Here is a 14,569-nt window from a genome sequence, read left to right as displayed (position 1 = left end):
TCCTTCTGTAACTCTGTGAATTCCTTCATTTTTGATACTTGCCTCTGTAAGAACAAATCATATAACCTCCTAATGACTGGGTTGCCTCCCAGCAAGTGCTTCTTTACTGTCTTTAGCTGGACCTTCACTGAGAATTACTCAAGTCTCAGTTTTGAGCACTCCTGCTCAAAATTGCCTTCAAGATAATGCTTGATTCTCTGTCCATTAACAATGAACTTTTTGTCAGAATCAATATCCTGAAGCTCAACATATCCATATGGTGAGACTCCTGTAATCACATATGGACCCCTCCACCGGGATTTGAGTTTTCCTGGAAACAATTTGAGCCTAGAGTTGAAGAGCAGAACTTTTTGTCCTGGCTCAAAGACTCTGGTTGACAATTTCTTGTCATGCCATTTCTTTGCCTTTTCCTTATAAATTTTTGCATTTTCAAAGGCATTGAGTCTGAACTCCTCTAGCTCATTTAGCTGAAGTAATCTCTTTTCTCCAGCTAACTGTGCATCCATGTTTAGGAATCTGGTTGCCCAGTAGGCTTTATGTTCCAGTTCCACAGGCAAATGACAGGCCTTCCCATACACCAGTTGGTATGGAGAAGTTCCTATAGGAGTCTTGAATGCTGTTCTGTATGCCCACAGAGCATCATCCAAGCTCTTTGCCCAATCCTTTCTTCGGGCTATCACAGTCCGTTCTAGGATTCTTTTTAGCTCTCTGTTAGAGACTTCAGCTTGCCCATTTGTCTGTGGATGATACGCAGTTGCCACTTTATGGCTAATTCCATATCTACCCATAGCAGAGTATAGCTGTTTGTTGCAGAAATGAGAGCCCCCATCACTGATTAGTACTCTGGGAACACCAAATCTGCTGAAGATGTGTTTCTGGAGAAATTTGAGCACGGTCTTGGTATCATTAGTGGGTGTAGCAATTGCTTCTACCCACTTAGATACATAGTCTACCGCCACCAGAATGTAAGTGTTTGAGTATGATGGTGGGAATGGCCCCATGAAGTCAATCCCCCATACATCAAACAATTCAATCTCTAATATCCCTTGTTGAGGCATGGCATATCCGTGAGGCAGGTTACCAGCTCTTTGGCAACTGTCACAGTTACGCACAAACTCTTGGGAATCTTTATAGAGAGTAGGCCAGTAGAAGCCACACTGGAGGACTTTAGTGGCTGTTCGCTCACTTCCAAAATGCCCTCCATACTGTGATCCATGGCAATGCCATAGGATCTTTTGTGCTTCTTCTCTGGGTACACATCTGCGGATCACTCCGTCAGCACATCTTTTAAAGAGATATGGTTCATCCCAGAGGTAGTACTTGGCATCTGAAATTAATTTCTTTCTTTGCACTCTGCTGTACTCCTTGGGTATGAACCTCACAGCTTTATAGTTTGCAATATCTGCGAACCATGGAGCTTCCTGAATGGCAAAGAGTTGCTCATCTGGGAAAGTCTCAGAGATCTCAGTAGAAGGGAGGGACGCCCCAGCTACTGGTTCTATTCGGGACAGATGATCAGCTACTTGGTTCTCTGTCCCTTTTCTGTCTCTTATTTCTATATCAAACTCTTGCAGAAGCAGCACCCATCTTATAAGCCTGGGTTTTAAATCCTGCTTTGTGAGTAAGTATTTAAGAGCAGCATGGTCAGTGTACACAATCACCTTTGATCCTACTAGGTAGGATCTAAACTTGTCAATGGCATAAACCACTGCAAGTAATTCTTTTTCTGTGGTTGTGTAATTCTTCTGTGCATCATTTAGAACACGGCTAGCATAGTAAATGACATGCAGAAGTTTGTTATGCCTCTGTCCCAACACTGCACCAATGGCATGGTCACTGGCATCACACATTAATTCAAATGGTAATGCCCAATCTGGTGCAGAGATGACTGGTGCTGTGACCAGTTTAGCTTTCAGGGTCTCAAATGCCTGCAGACACTGTGTGTCAAACACAAATGGTGTGTTAGCAGCTAGCAGGTTACTTAAAGGTTTTGCAATTTTCGAAAAATCCTTTATGAACCTTCTGTAAAATCCTGCATGCCCCAGAAAGCTTCTGATTGCCTTAACATTGGCAGGTGGTGGTAATTTTTCAATTACCTCCACCTTTGCCTTATCCACCTCTATTCCCCTGCTTGAAATTTTGTGCCCAAGGACAATTCCTTCAGTCACCATAAAGTGACATTTCTCCCAGTTTAAAACCAGGTTAGTCTCTTGGCATCTTTTCAGGACAAGTGCTAGGTGGTTAAGACAGGAGCTGAATGAGTCTCCATATACTGAGAAGTCATCCATGAAGACTTCCAGAAATTTCTCTACCATATCTGAGAAGATAGAGAGCATGCACCTTTGAAAGGTTGCAGGTGCATTGCACAGACCAAAAGGCATCCTTCTGTAGGCAAACACGCCAGAAGGGCAAGTAAATGCTGTCTTCTCTTGGTCCTGGGGATCTACTGCAATTTGGTTGTAGCCTGAATAGCCATCCAAAAAGCAGTAATAATCATGACCAGCTAGTCTTTCTAGCATTTGGTCTATGAATGGTAAAGGAAAATGATCCTTTCTGGTGGCTGTATTGAGTCTTCTGTAGTCAATACACATGCGCCACCCTGTGACTGTTCTTGTAGGAACCAGTTCATTTTTTTCATTATGAACCACTGTCATGCCTCCCTTTTTGGGAACAACTTGGACAGGGCTCACCCAGGGGCTATCAGAAATAGGATAAATAATCCCAGCCTCTAGTAATTTAGTGACCTCTTTCTGCACCACCTCCTTCATGGCAGGATTTAGCCTCCTCTGTGGTTGGACCACTGGTTTGGCATTATCCTTCAATAGGATCTTGTGCATGCATCTAGCTGGGCTAATGCCCTTAAGATCACTTATGGACCACCCAAGAGCTGTCTTGTGTGTCCTTAGCACTTGAATCAGTGCCTCCTCTTCCTGTGAATTTAAAGCAGAGCTTATAATCACTGGAAAAGTGTCACCCTCTCCCAGAAATGCATATTTCAGGGATGGTGGTAGTGGCTTGAGTTCAGGCTTAGGAGGCTTATCCTCTTCCTGAGGAATTTTCGAAAATTCCCTTGCCTCCTCTGATTCTTCTTGATCAGGTTGAGCATCTTTGAAGATGTCTTCAAGCTCTGATTCTAGGCTTTCAGCCATATTGATCTCTTCTAACAGAGAGTCAATAATGTCAGCGCCCATGCAGTCTTCTGTTGTGTCTGGATGCTGCATAGCTTTTACAGCATTTAACTTGAACTCATCCTCATTGACTCTCAAGGTTACTTCTCCTTTTTGTACATCAATGAGAGTTCGTCCAGCTGCTAGGAATGGTCTTCCTAGAATGAGAGTTGCACTCTTGTGCTCCTCCATTTCCAGCACCACAAAGTCAGTTGGAAAGGCAAATGGCCCAACCTTGACAATCATGTCCTCTATTATGCCTGATGGGTGTTTAATGGAGCCATCAGCAAGTTGGAGGCATATCCTGGTTGGTTTGACTTCTCCAATCAACCCAAGCTTTCTGATAGTGGATGCAGGTATTAGATTGATGCTTGCTCCAAGATCACATAGAGCTGTCTTGGTGCAAGTGCCTTCTAATGTGCATGGTATCAGAAAGCTTCCAGGATCTTGAAGCTTTTCTGGTAAGCTTTTCAGAATGACTGCACTGCATTCTTCAGTGAGAAACACTTTTTCAGTTTCTCTCCAATCCTTCTTATGACTTAAGATTTCCTTCATGAACTTAGCATAAGAAGGTATTTGCTCAAGTGCCTCTGCAAATGGAATCTTTATTTCAAGAGTCCTTAGATAGTCTGCAAAGCGGGCAAATTGCTTATCCTGTTCCGCTTTGCGGAGTTTCTGAGGATAAGGCATCTTGGCTTGATATTCTTCAACCTTAGATGCTGCAGGTTTATTCCTTACAGAAGTGGTTGAAGAAGCCTTTTTAGAGGGATTACTGTCAGCACTCTCAGGTGTCTGATCCTCCCTTGGCGTCTGAACGCCAGGATTGGGTGGAAAATGGGCGTTAAACGCCAGCTTTTCCCCCTTTTCTGGCGTTTGAACGCCAGAACTGGGCAGAAAATGGGCGTTAAACGCCAGCTTTTCCCCCTTTTCTGGCGTTTGAACGCCAGAACTGGGCAAGGAATGGGCGTTTAACGCCAGCTTTCCTTCCCTTTCTGGCGTTTGAACGCCAATAACATTCCTCTCTGGGCTCTTACTGTCCTCAGAGGGATTTTGAACAGTGGTTTGGTTATCCTCTGTCAATTGTTCCTTGTTTGGCTTTTTGCTCTTTTGAGCAGTGGTATTCAGTGTTCTCCCACTCCTCAATTGAACTGCTTGACATTCCTCTATTATCTGTTTAGATATTTGCTGTTTTGCTTGATTCAACTGCAGTTCTATGCTTTTGTTAGCAACTTTAGTTTCATAGAGCATTTCTTTAAATTCTGCTAACTGTTCAGTCATCAGGAGCAATTGTTGATTAAGCTCATTCATCTGTTCCTGAGGATTAGGATCAGTGATTAATGCCATGACTTCCTTCTTTGGAACGAACTCATTGCTAGAATATAAGTATTGGTTTCTAGCAACAGTGTCTATAAGCTCTTGAGCTTCTTCAATTGTCTTCCTCATGTGTATGGATCCACCAGCTGAGTGGTCTAAAGACATCTGAGCTTTTTCTGTAAGCCCATAGTAGAAGATGTCTAACTGTACCCACTCTGAAAACATTTCAGAGGGGCATTTTCTAAGCATACCTCTATACCTCTCCCAGGCATTATAAAGGGATTCATTATCCTCTTGTTTAAAGCCTTGGATGTCCAGCCTTAGCTGTGTCATCCTCTTTGGAGGGTAAAAATGATTCAGGAATTTGTCTGATAACTGTTTCCATGTCTTTATGCTTGCTGTAGGTTGGTTATTCAACCACCTTTTGGCTTGATCTTTTACAGCAAATGGAAACAGTAATAGTCTGTAGACATCCTGATCCACCTCTTTATCATGTACTGTGTCAGCAATTTGTAAGAACTGTGCCAGAAACTCAGTAGGTTCTTCCTGTGGAAGACCGGAATACTGGCAATTTTGCTGCACTATGATAATGAGTTGAGGATTTAGCTCAAAGCTGCTTGCTTTGATGGGAGGTGTACAGATGCTACTCCCATATACAGCTGTAATGGGGTTAGCATATGACCCCAGAGTCCTTTTGGACTGATTAATCCCACTTAAGTCCATAATGGACAAAAGGGAAATGATAATGATTGCAAAGAGATAAATTTTGTTTTTTTTTTTTTTGAGTTAAACGAAAAAATAAAATAAAATAAAAGAAGATTAAAATAAAAATTCGAAAATCAAAAAGAAAATAAGATCAAAGCAAATTGAAAACTGAATCAATTAAGTAATTAAAAAGATTTTGAAAATAACAATTAAAAAGATATGATTGAAAAATTTTTATGAAAAAGATTTGATTTTTGAAAAGAGGAAAGAGAAAAACAACAAAAAGACACCAAACTTAAAATTTTAGAAAATCAAATACTAATTTTTTTTCGAAAATTTTGAAAGGAAAAACACAAAGAGGACACCAAACTTAGAACTTTTATGAATCAAAAAGTGACTAAGAACATGCAAAATCGAAAATTAAAAGAAAAGCAAAGGCATGCAAATGACACCAAACTTAAAATATGAAACTAGACTCAACTAAAAGACTCTAAACCAACAAAAATAAAATAGTCCTAATCTAAGCAACAAGATAAGCCGTCAGTTGTCCAAACTCGAACAATCCCCGGCAACGGCGCCAAAAACTTGGTGCACGAAATTGCAATCACACTTTTGCAATCCCGCACAACTAACCAGCAAGTGCACTGGGTCGTCCAAGTAATACCTTGCGTGAGCAAGGGTCGATCCCACGGAGATTGTCGGCTTGAAGCAAGCTATGGTTATCTTGTAAATCTTAGTCAGGATATCAGAAATTATCAGGATTAATTGTAAAAAGCAAAAGAACATGAAATGGTTACTTGTATTGCAGTAATGGAGAATAGGTTGGGGTTTTGGAGATGCTCCATCTTCTGAATCTCTGCTTTCCTACTGTCTTCTTCATCAAACACGCAAGGCTCCTTCCATGGCAAGCTGTATGTAGGGTTTCACCGTTGTCAGTGGCTACCTCCCATCCTCTCATTGGAAATGTTCAACGCACCCTGTCACGGCACGGCTATCCATCTGTCGGTTCTCAATCAGGCCGGAATAGAATCCAGTGATTCTTTTGCGTCTGTCACTAACGCCCCGCCTTCAGGAGTTTGAAGCACGTCACAGTCATTCAGTCATTGAATCCTACTCAGAATACCACAGACAAGGTTTAGACCTTCCGGATTCTCTTGAATGCCGCCATCAGTTCTAGCTTATACCACGAAGATTCTGGTTAAGGAATCCAAGAGATATCTACTCAATCTAAAATAGAACAGAGGTGGTTGTCAGGCACATGTTCATAGTTGAGAATGATGATGAGCGTCATGGATCATCACATTCATCCGGGTTAAGAACAAGTGATATCTTAGAATCGAAGCAAGCATGATTGAATAAGAAACAGTAGTAATTGCATTAATCCATCAAGACACAGCAGAGCTCCTCACCCCCAACCATGGGGTTTAGAGACTCATGCCGTGGAATGTACACAAAGAAACGTGTAAAAATGTCATGAGGTACAGATACAATGTCAAAAGGTCCTATTAATAGTAAACTAGTATCCTAAGGTTTACAGAAATGAGTAAATGACAGAAAAATCCACTTCCGGGCCCACTTGGTGTGTGCTTGGGCTGAGCAATGAAGCATTTTCGTGTAGAGACCTTTTCTGGAGTTAAACGCCAGCTTCCATGCCAGTTTGGGCGTTTAACTCCAAGTTTTATGCCAGTTCCGGCGTTTAACGCTGGAATTTCTGAGGCCGAATTGCTACACCGATTTGGGCCACCAAATCTTGGGCAAAGTATGGACTATCATATATTGCTGGAAAGCCCAGGATGTCTACTTTCCAACGCCATTGAGAGCGCGCCAATTGGGCTTCTGTAGCTCCAGAAAATCCACTTCGAGTGCAGGGAGGTCAGAATCCAACAGCATCTGCAGTCCTTTTCCCTCTCTGAATCAGATTTTTGCTCAGAACCTTCAATTTCAGTCAGAAAATACCTGAAATCACAGAAAAACACACGAACTCATAGTAAAGTCCAGAAAAGTGAATTTTAACTAAAAACTAATAAAAATATACTAAAAACTAACTAAAAGATACTAAAAACATACTAAAAACAATGCCAAAAAGCGTATAAATTATCCGCTCATCACCAAGCTTTTAAGAGAGGTGATTTCTGACTTAGCCTGTATGGTGCGGTCGTCGTCCGAGTTGTTGAAAGGAGATGGGGGATGGTACCTGCAAAACACTCCAATGCCTAAGTCAGCAAGGGTCTTATCAGGTTTTAGCATATTAGGCTTAAGTATACTTGAGGGTGTCAGTGTATTTGTAGGTGAGGAGCCAATAACCACCATTGAAGTAGCTCCACTATTGATGGTGGAAAACCATCCCTTTATCTAAAAGTTGTTGAGATCTCTCTTCTAGAAGTGGGTGAGAGATATTAAGGGTTAGTTGTAATTCCTTCAGGGGGAGTTATCACTTTGTAACGCTTTTGTCTGACCTCTTCAGAGGTCAGTTTATGGGTGGTTGTATTTTGGACTTTTTCTACTTTTGGGCCTAGCTTATGTTTTGGAACAGGTACGAACAGCTATAATGTATTACTAGTAACTATGTGAATATAAATTTTGCTGTTTTTAATTTTATCTGATGATTGGAACAAATCAAATTGAAATTTTTTTATGAATGCTGTTAAATCAAAAGAAAAATGAAAATTTATTGGCTTTTTTTTAAAATCATAAACGAATTAGCGATGTAAAAGTTCAGTATTAAGTAGTTAATATTAAGAAAGGTCACATAATATTTTTTCTAGTAAAAATACCATGACTACTTAAGTAAGGTATTTTGTTGAAAGAAACGTTATATAGAATCAATTACAACAGAGCAATGACAAACTTCGGATTTTTGTTTTGGATGGGATAGTTATATCTCTCTTGCATATAACCCTTGTTAGAGGATTAACTGACAGAATTAACTAATTGTCTATGTGAAACTGTTGTCAAAATCATCAACATAAAGAGTAGAATGGTGTTAAAATCATTGTCTAAACAATTATATTTTAAAATGTGGGTTAAATACTTTTTTCGTCCCAAACGTCTGATCTCAAAATCAAAATCGCTCCCGACCTTTTTTCTTTATTAAAATCATCCTCAATGTTACAAAACGTTATAAAATCATCCTTTTCTATCTCAATTTTATTTTTTTTACTAAATTACCCTTAACCATTGATGAGCGGATAATTTATACACTTTTTGGCATTGTTTTTAGTATGTTTTTGGTAGTTTTAGTTGAGTTTTTAGTATATTTTTATTAGTTTTTAGTTAAAATTCACTTTTCTGGACTTTACTATGAGCTTGTGTGTTTTTCTGTGATTTCAGGTATTTTCTGGCTGAAATTGAAGGTTCTGAGCAAAAATCTGATTCAGAGACTGAAAAGGACTGCAGATGCTGTTGGATTCTGACCTCCCTGCACTTGAAGTGGATTTTCTGGAGCTACAGAAGCCCAATTGGCGCGCTCTCAACGGCGTTGGAAAGTAGACATCCTGGGCTTTCCAGCAATATATGATAGTCCATACTTTGCCCAAGATTTGATGGCCCAAACCGGCGTTCAAAGTCACCTCAAGAAATCCCAGCGTTAAACGCTGGAACTGGCACCCAAATGGGAGTTAAACGCCCAAACTGGCATAAAAGCTGGCGTTTAACTCCAAGAAGAGTCTCTACACGAAATTGCTTCATTGCTCAGCCCAAGCACACACCAAGTGGGCCCGGAAGTGGATTTTTATGTCATTTACTCATTTCTGTAAACCTTAGGCTACTAGTTATCTATAAATAGGACCTTTTACTATTGTATTAGGAGACTTTGGTAGCTATCTTCGTTTTATGCTATCTTAGATCATTGGGAGGCTGGCCATTCGGCCATGCCTAGACCTTATGCTTATGTATTTTCAACGGTGGAGTTTCTACACACCATAGATTAAGGTGTGGAGCTCTGCTGTACCTCGAGTATTAATGCAATTACTATTGTTCTTCCATTCAATTCCGCTTGTTCTTGTTCTAAGATATCACTTGTTCTTCAACTTGATGAATGTGATGATCCGTGACACTCATCATCATTCTCACTTATGAACAAGGTGACTGACAACCACTTTTGTTCTACAAGCAACCAAGGCTCTAGTGAATATCTCTTGGATTCCCGATTGCACGATGCATGGTTGATCGCCTGACAAACGAGCTAACGATTCCGTGAGATCAGAGTCTTCGTGGTATAGGCGAGAACTGATGACAGCATTCAAGAGAATCCGGAAGGTCTAACCTTGTCTGTGGTATTCTGAGTAGGATTCAATGCCTGAATGACTGTGACGTGCTTCAAACTCCTAGCAGGCGGGGCGTTAGTGACAGACGCAAAAGTATCGATGGATATTATTCCGGCCTGACCGAGAACCGACAGCTGAATTCCGCTATGCTGTGACAGAGCATATGCAATCGCTTTCACTGAGAGGATGGGAGGTAGCCATTGACAACGGTGAAACCCTACACGAGCTTGCCATGGAAAGGAGTAAGAAGGATTGGATGAAGACAGTAGGAAAGCAGAGAGACGGAAGGGAAGGCATCTTTATGCGCTTATCTGAAGTTCCTACCAATGAATTACATAAGTATCTCTATCTTTATCTTTTATGTTATTTTCGTTCATCACCATATACATTTGAGTCTACCTGACTAAGATTTGCAAGATGACCATAGCTTGCTTCATACTAACAATCTCCGTGGGATCGACCCTTACTCACGTAAGGTATTACTTGGACGACCCAGTGCACTTGCTGGTTAGTTGTGCGAAGTTGTGTAATGCCATGGAATTGAACTACCAAGTTCTTGGAGTTCATGACCGGGGATTATGAGAGTTGTGAAAAGTATTGTTCACAATTTCGCACACCAAGTTTTTGGCGCCGTTGCCGGGGATTGTTCAGTTTGGACAACTGACGGTACATCTTGTTGCTTAGATTAGGTATTTTTTTTTTCGAAATTCTTGAAGATGAATTCTAGAGTTTCATGATGATTTGTTGAAATCTGGCTGGCTGAGAAGCCATGTCTAATCTCATTGGACCGAGGTTTCAACTTATCATCACAAGAGCTTGTTGATTTTTATCAATCTTGCTTTTGGAGCAGTGATCTGCTAAGGCTTGGCTGGCCTTTGGCCATGTCTAGTGTTTTGGACCGAAGCTTTCTTTGAAAGCTTGGCTGGCTGTGAAGCCATGTCTAATTCCTGGACCGGAGTCTTAGACTAACATTGCACTGATTCCTGGAATTTTCATTAAGAACTTTGATATCTTTTTCCACTTAATTTTCGAAAAACACAAAAAAATCAAAAAAAAAATTTCATAAAAACCAAAAATATGTTATGTTCCTTGTTGAGACACTAGTCTCATCTTAAGTTTGGTGTCAATTGCATACATTCATTCATGTGTCTTAAGGATCTTCAAGTAATTCTTGATGATTTCTTACTCTGATCTTTGAATTCTTTTGGCTTGAGTGTTTATGCGTCTCATATAGTGTCAGTAGTATACAAACTGCTAAGTTTGGTGTCTTGCATGCATTGTTATTTCATTCTTGTTGCATTTTGATTATTAAAAATCCAAAAATATTTTTAATTTGTGTCTTTTCAAGTCAATAATACAAAGAATTGAAGATTCAGAACATGCTGCAGAGGAATTATACAGAAAAAGCTGAGCATTCAAAACGCCCAGTGAAGAAGGACAGACTGGCGTTTAAACGCCAGCCAGGGTACCTGGTTGGGCGTTTAACGCCCAAAAAGGGTGCATTTTGGGCGTTAAACGCCAGAATGGATACCATTCTGGGCGCTTAACGCCAGGATGGCAAAGGGGGAAGATTTTGTTTTTCAAATCATTTTTTTTTCAAGTTTTCAAAGTTTTTCAAAATCAAATCTTTTTCAAATCATATCTTTTCAATCAAATGTTTTCAATCAAATGTTTTTCAAAGATACTTACTAACAATTAATGATTTGATTGAGCATCTCAAATATGTTGCCTTTTCTGTTGAGGAAGGTTTAATGTTTGAATCATATCTTTTCTTGTTAGACAAGTCATTGATTTTCAAAATCAAATCTTTTAAAAAAAATTTGTTTTCAAAACATATCTTTTAAAATTGTTTTTAAATCAAATCTTTTCAATCATATCTCTTTAATCACATCTTTTTCAAAATAAGTTTTCAATCAAATCTTTTTAACTTCTAATTTCAAAATCTTTTTCAAAAATCACTTGATTTCTTTTCTACTTTCAATTTTCGAAAATTATCAATCAATTTTTAAAATGTTTTTGACATCTTTCTAATTAATTTTCAAAAATTCTCTTCCCTCCTTCTCACATCCTTCTATTTATGGAGTACTACTCCTTCTTAATGCACAATTCGAACTTTATCTCATCAAGTTCGAATTCTTCTACCTTCTTTCTTCTATTTTTCTTTTCCTCTGACACCTCAAGGAATCTCTATACTGTGACATAGAGGATTCCACATCTTCTTGTTCTCTTCTCTTTCATATGAGCAGGAGCAGAGACAAAGGTATTCTTGTTGAAGCGGACCCTGAACCTGAAAGAACCTTGAAGAGAAAGCTAAGAGAAGCCAAAGCACAACTCTCTTTAGAGGACCTGACCGAATTCTTCAAAGAAGAAGAACACATGGCAGCCGAAAACAACAACAATGCCAACAATACAAGGAAGGTGCTGGGTGACTTTACTGCACCTACTCCCAACTTCTATGGGAGAAGCATCTCTATCCCTGCCATTGGAGCAAACAACTTTGAGCTTAAGCCTCAATTAGTTTCTCTAATGCAACAGAATTGCAAGTTCCATGGACTTCCATTGGAAGATCCTCATCAGTTTTTAGCTGAATTCTTGCAAATCTGTGACACTGTCAAGACTAATGGGGTAGACCCTGAGGTCTACAGACTGATGCTATTCCCTTTTGCTGTAAGAGACAGAGCTAGAATATGGTTGGATTCTCAACCTAAAGAAAGCCTGGACTCTTGGGAAAAGCTAGTCAATGCCTTCTTGGCAAAGTTCTTTCCACCTCAAAAATGGAGTAAGCTTAGAGTGGAAGTCCAAACCTTCAGACAGAAGGATGGAGAATCCCTCTATGAAGCTTGGGAAAGATACAAACAATTAATCAGAAAATGTCCCTCAGACATGCTTTCTGAATGGAGCATCATAGGTATTTTCTATGATGGTCTCTCTGAACTATCCAAGATGTCTTTGGATAGCTCTGCTGGAGGATCTCTTCATCTGAAGAAGACGCCTAAAGAGGCTCAGGAACTAATTGAGATGGTTGCAAATAACCAATTCATGTACACTTCTGAAAGGAATCCTGTGAACAATGGGACAAGTCAGAAGAAAGGAGTTCTTGAGATTGATACTCTGAATGCCATACTGGCTCAGAATAAGATATTGACTCAACAAGTCAATTTGATTTCTCAAAGTCTGTCTGGAATGCAAAATGCACTTGGCAGTACTAAGGATGCTTCATCTGAGGAAGAAGCTTATGATCCTGAGAACCCTTCAATGGAAGAGGTGAATTAGCTAGGGGAGCCCTATGGAAACACCTATAATTCTTCATGGAGAAATCACCCAAATTTCTCACGAAAGAATCAACGGAGACCTCAACAAGGTTTCAACAACAATAATGGTGGAAGAAACAGGTTTAGCAATGGCAAGCCTTTTCCATCATCTTCTCAGCAACAGACAGAGAATTCTAAGCAGAACCCCTCTGACTTAGCAACAATGGTCTCTGATCTAATCAAAACCACTCAAAGTTTCAAGACTGAAACAAGGTCCTCCATTAGGAATTTGGAGGCACAAGTGGGACAGCTGAGCAAGAAAGTTACTGAACTCCCTCCTAGTACTCTCCCAAGTAATACAGAAGAAAATCCAAATGGAGAGTGCAAAGCCATAACCATGGCCGAATATGGAGAGAAAAGAGAGGAGGTGGACGCCACTAAGGAAGACCTCAATGGGCGTGCACCAACCTCCTCTGAGCTCCCCAATAAGGAACCATGGAAATCTGAGGCTCAAAATGAGACCATAGAGATTCCATTGGACTTACTTCTGCCTTTCATGAGCTCTGATGAGTATTCTTCCTCTGAAGAGGATGAGTATGTCACTGAAGAGCAAGTTGCTAAATACCTTGGAGCAATCATGAAGCTAAATGACAAGTTATTTGGAAATGAGACTTGGGAAGATGAACCTCCTTTGCTCACCAAAGAACTGGATGACTTGTCTAGGCAGAAATTACCTCAAAAGAGACAAGATCCTGGGAAGTTTTCCATACCTTGTACCATAGGCACCATGACCTTCAAGAAGGCCTTGTGTGACTTAGGGTCAAGTATAAACCTCATGCCCCTCTCTGTAATGGAGAAGCTAGGGATCTTTGAGGTGCAAGCTGCAAAAATCTCACTAGAGATGGCAGACAACTCAAGAAAACAAGCTCATGGACTTGTAGAGGATGTTCTGGTAAAAGTTGAAGACCATTACATCCCTACTGATTTCATAATCCTAGAGACTAGGAAGTGCATGGATGAAACCATCATCCTTGGCAGACCCTTCCTCGCCACAGCAAAGGCTGTGATTGATGTTGATAGAGGAGAGTTAATCATTCATGTGAATGAAAAATCCTTGGTGTTTAAGGCTCAAGGATATCCCTCTGTCACCATGGAGAAGAAGCATGAAGAGCTTCTCTCAAATCAGAGACAAACAGAGCCCCCACAGTCAAACTCTAAGTTTGGTGTTGGGAGGCCACAACCAAACTCTAAGTTTGGTGTTGAACCCCCACATTCAAACTCTAAGTTTGGTGTTGGGAGGTTCCCACATTGCTCTGAGTATCTGTGAGTCTCCATGAGAGCCCTCTGTCAAGCTAATGACATTAAAGAAGCGCTTGTTGGGAGGCAACCCAATGTTTTATAATTAACTATTTCCTTTTGTTATTTTATCTTTTTTGTAGGTTGATGATCATGAGAAGTCACAAAATCAATGAAAAACGCAAAAACAAAATGAAAAACAGGAAGAAAAACAGCACACCCTGGAGGAAGATGTTGCTGGCGTTTAAACGCCAGTGAGGTTAGCTGTTGGGCGTTTAACGCCCAGTCTGGCACCATTCTGGGCGTTTAACGCCAAAAAGGGGCACCAGACTGGCGTTAAACGCCAGAAAAGGGCAAGAACCTGGCGTTAAACGCCAGGAATGGGCACCAGCCCGGCGTTTAACGCCAGAAATGGCTCAAAACGTGATTTTGAGCAACATTTGGTGCAGGGATGACTTTTCCTTGACACCACAGGACCCCCACCTACCCCACCACCACTCTCTCTCTTCTTCCCCCATTCACCAATCACCTCAATACCTCTTCTCCAAAAAAACCCTTCACCTATCAAATC

General features: G+C 40.4%; 1 non-coding gene across 1 annotated transcript; it reads right to left on the bottom strand.

Moving 5' to 3' along the window:
* Window positions 1-12,232: 12,232 nt before the first annotated feature.
* LOC130963887 (small nucleolar RNA R71) lies at window positions 12,233-12,340 on the bottom strand. Its single transcript, XR_009080004.1, has one exon. It is a non-coding gene; the product is annotated as a small nucleolar RNA R71 (small nucleolar RNA).
* Between the last annotated feature and the right edge of the window lie 2,229 nt (window positions 12,341-14,569).

The sequence above is a fragment of the Arachis stenosperma genome, chromosome 2 (genome assembly GCF_014773155.1).
Source record: "Arachis stenosperma cultivar V10309 chromosome 2, arast.V10309.gnm1.PFL2, whole genome shotgun sequence".
Lineage (NCBI taxonomy): Eukaryota > Viridiplantae > Streptophyta > Magnoliopsida > Fabales > Fabaceae > Arachis > Arachis stenosperma.
Note: the sequence above shows the minus strand (reverse complement) of the source record. Positions and strands in the feature narration are given on the sequence as shown.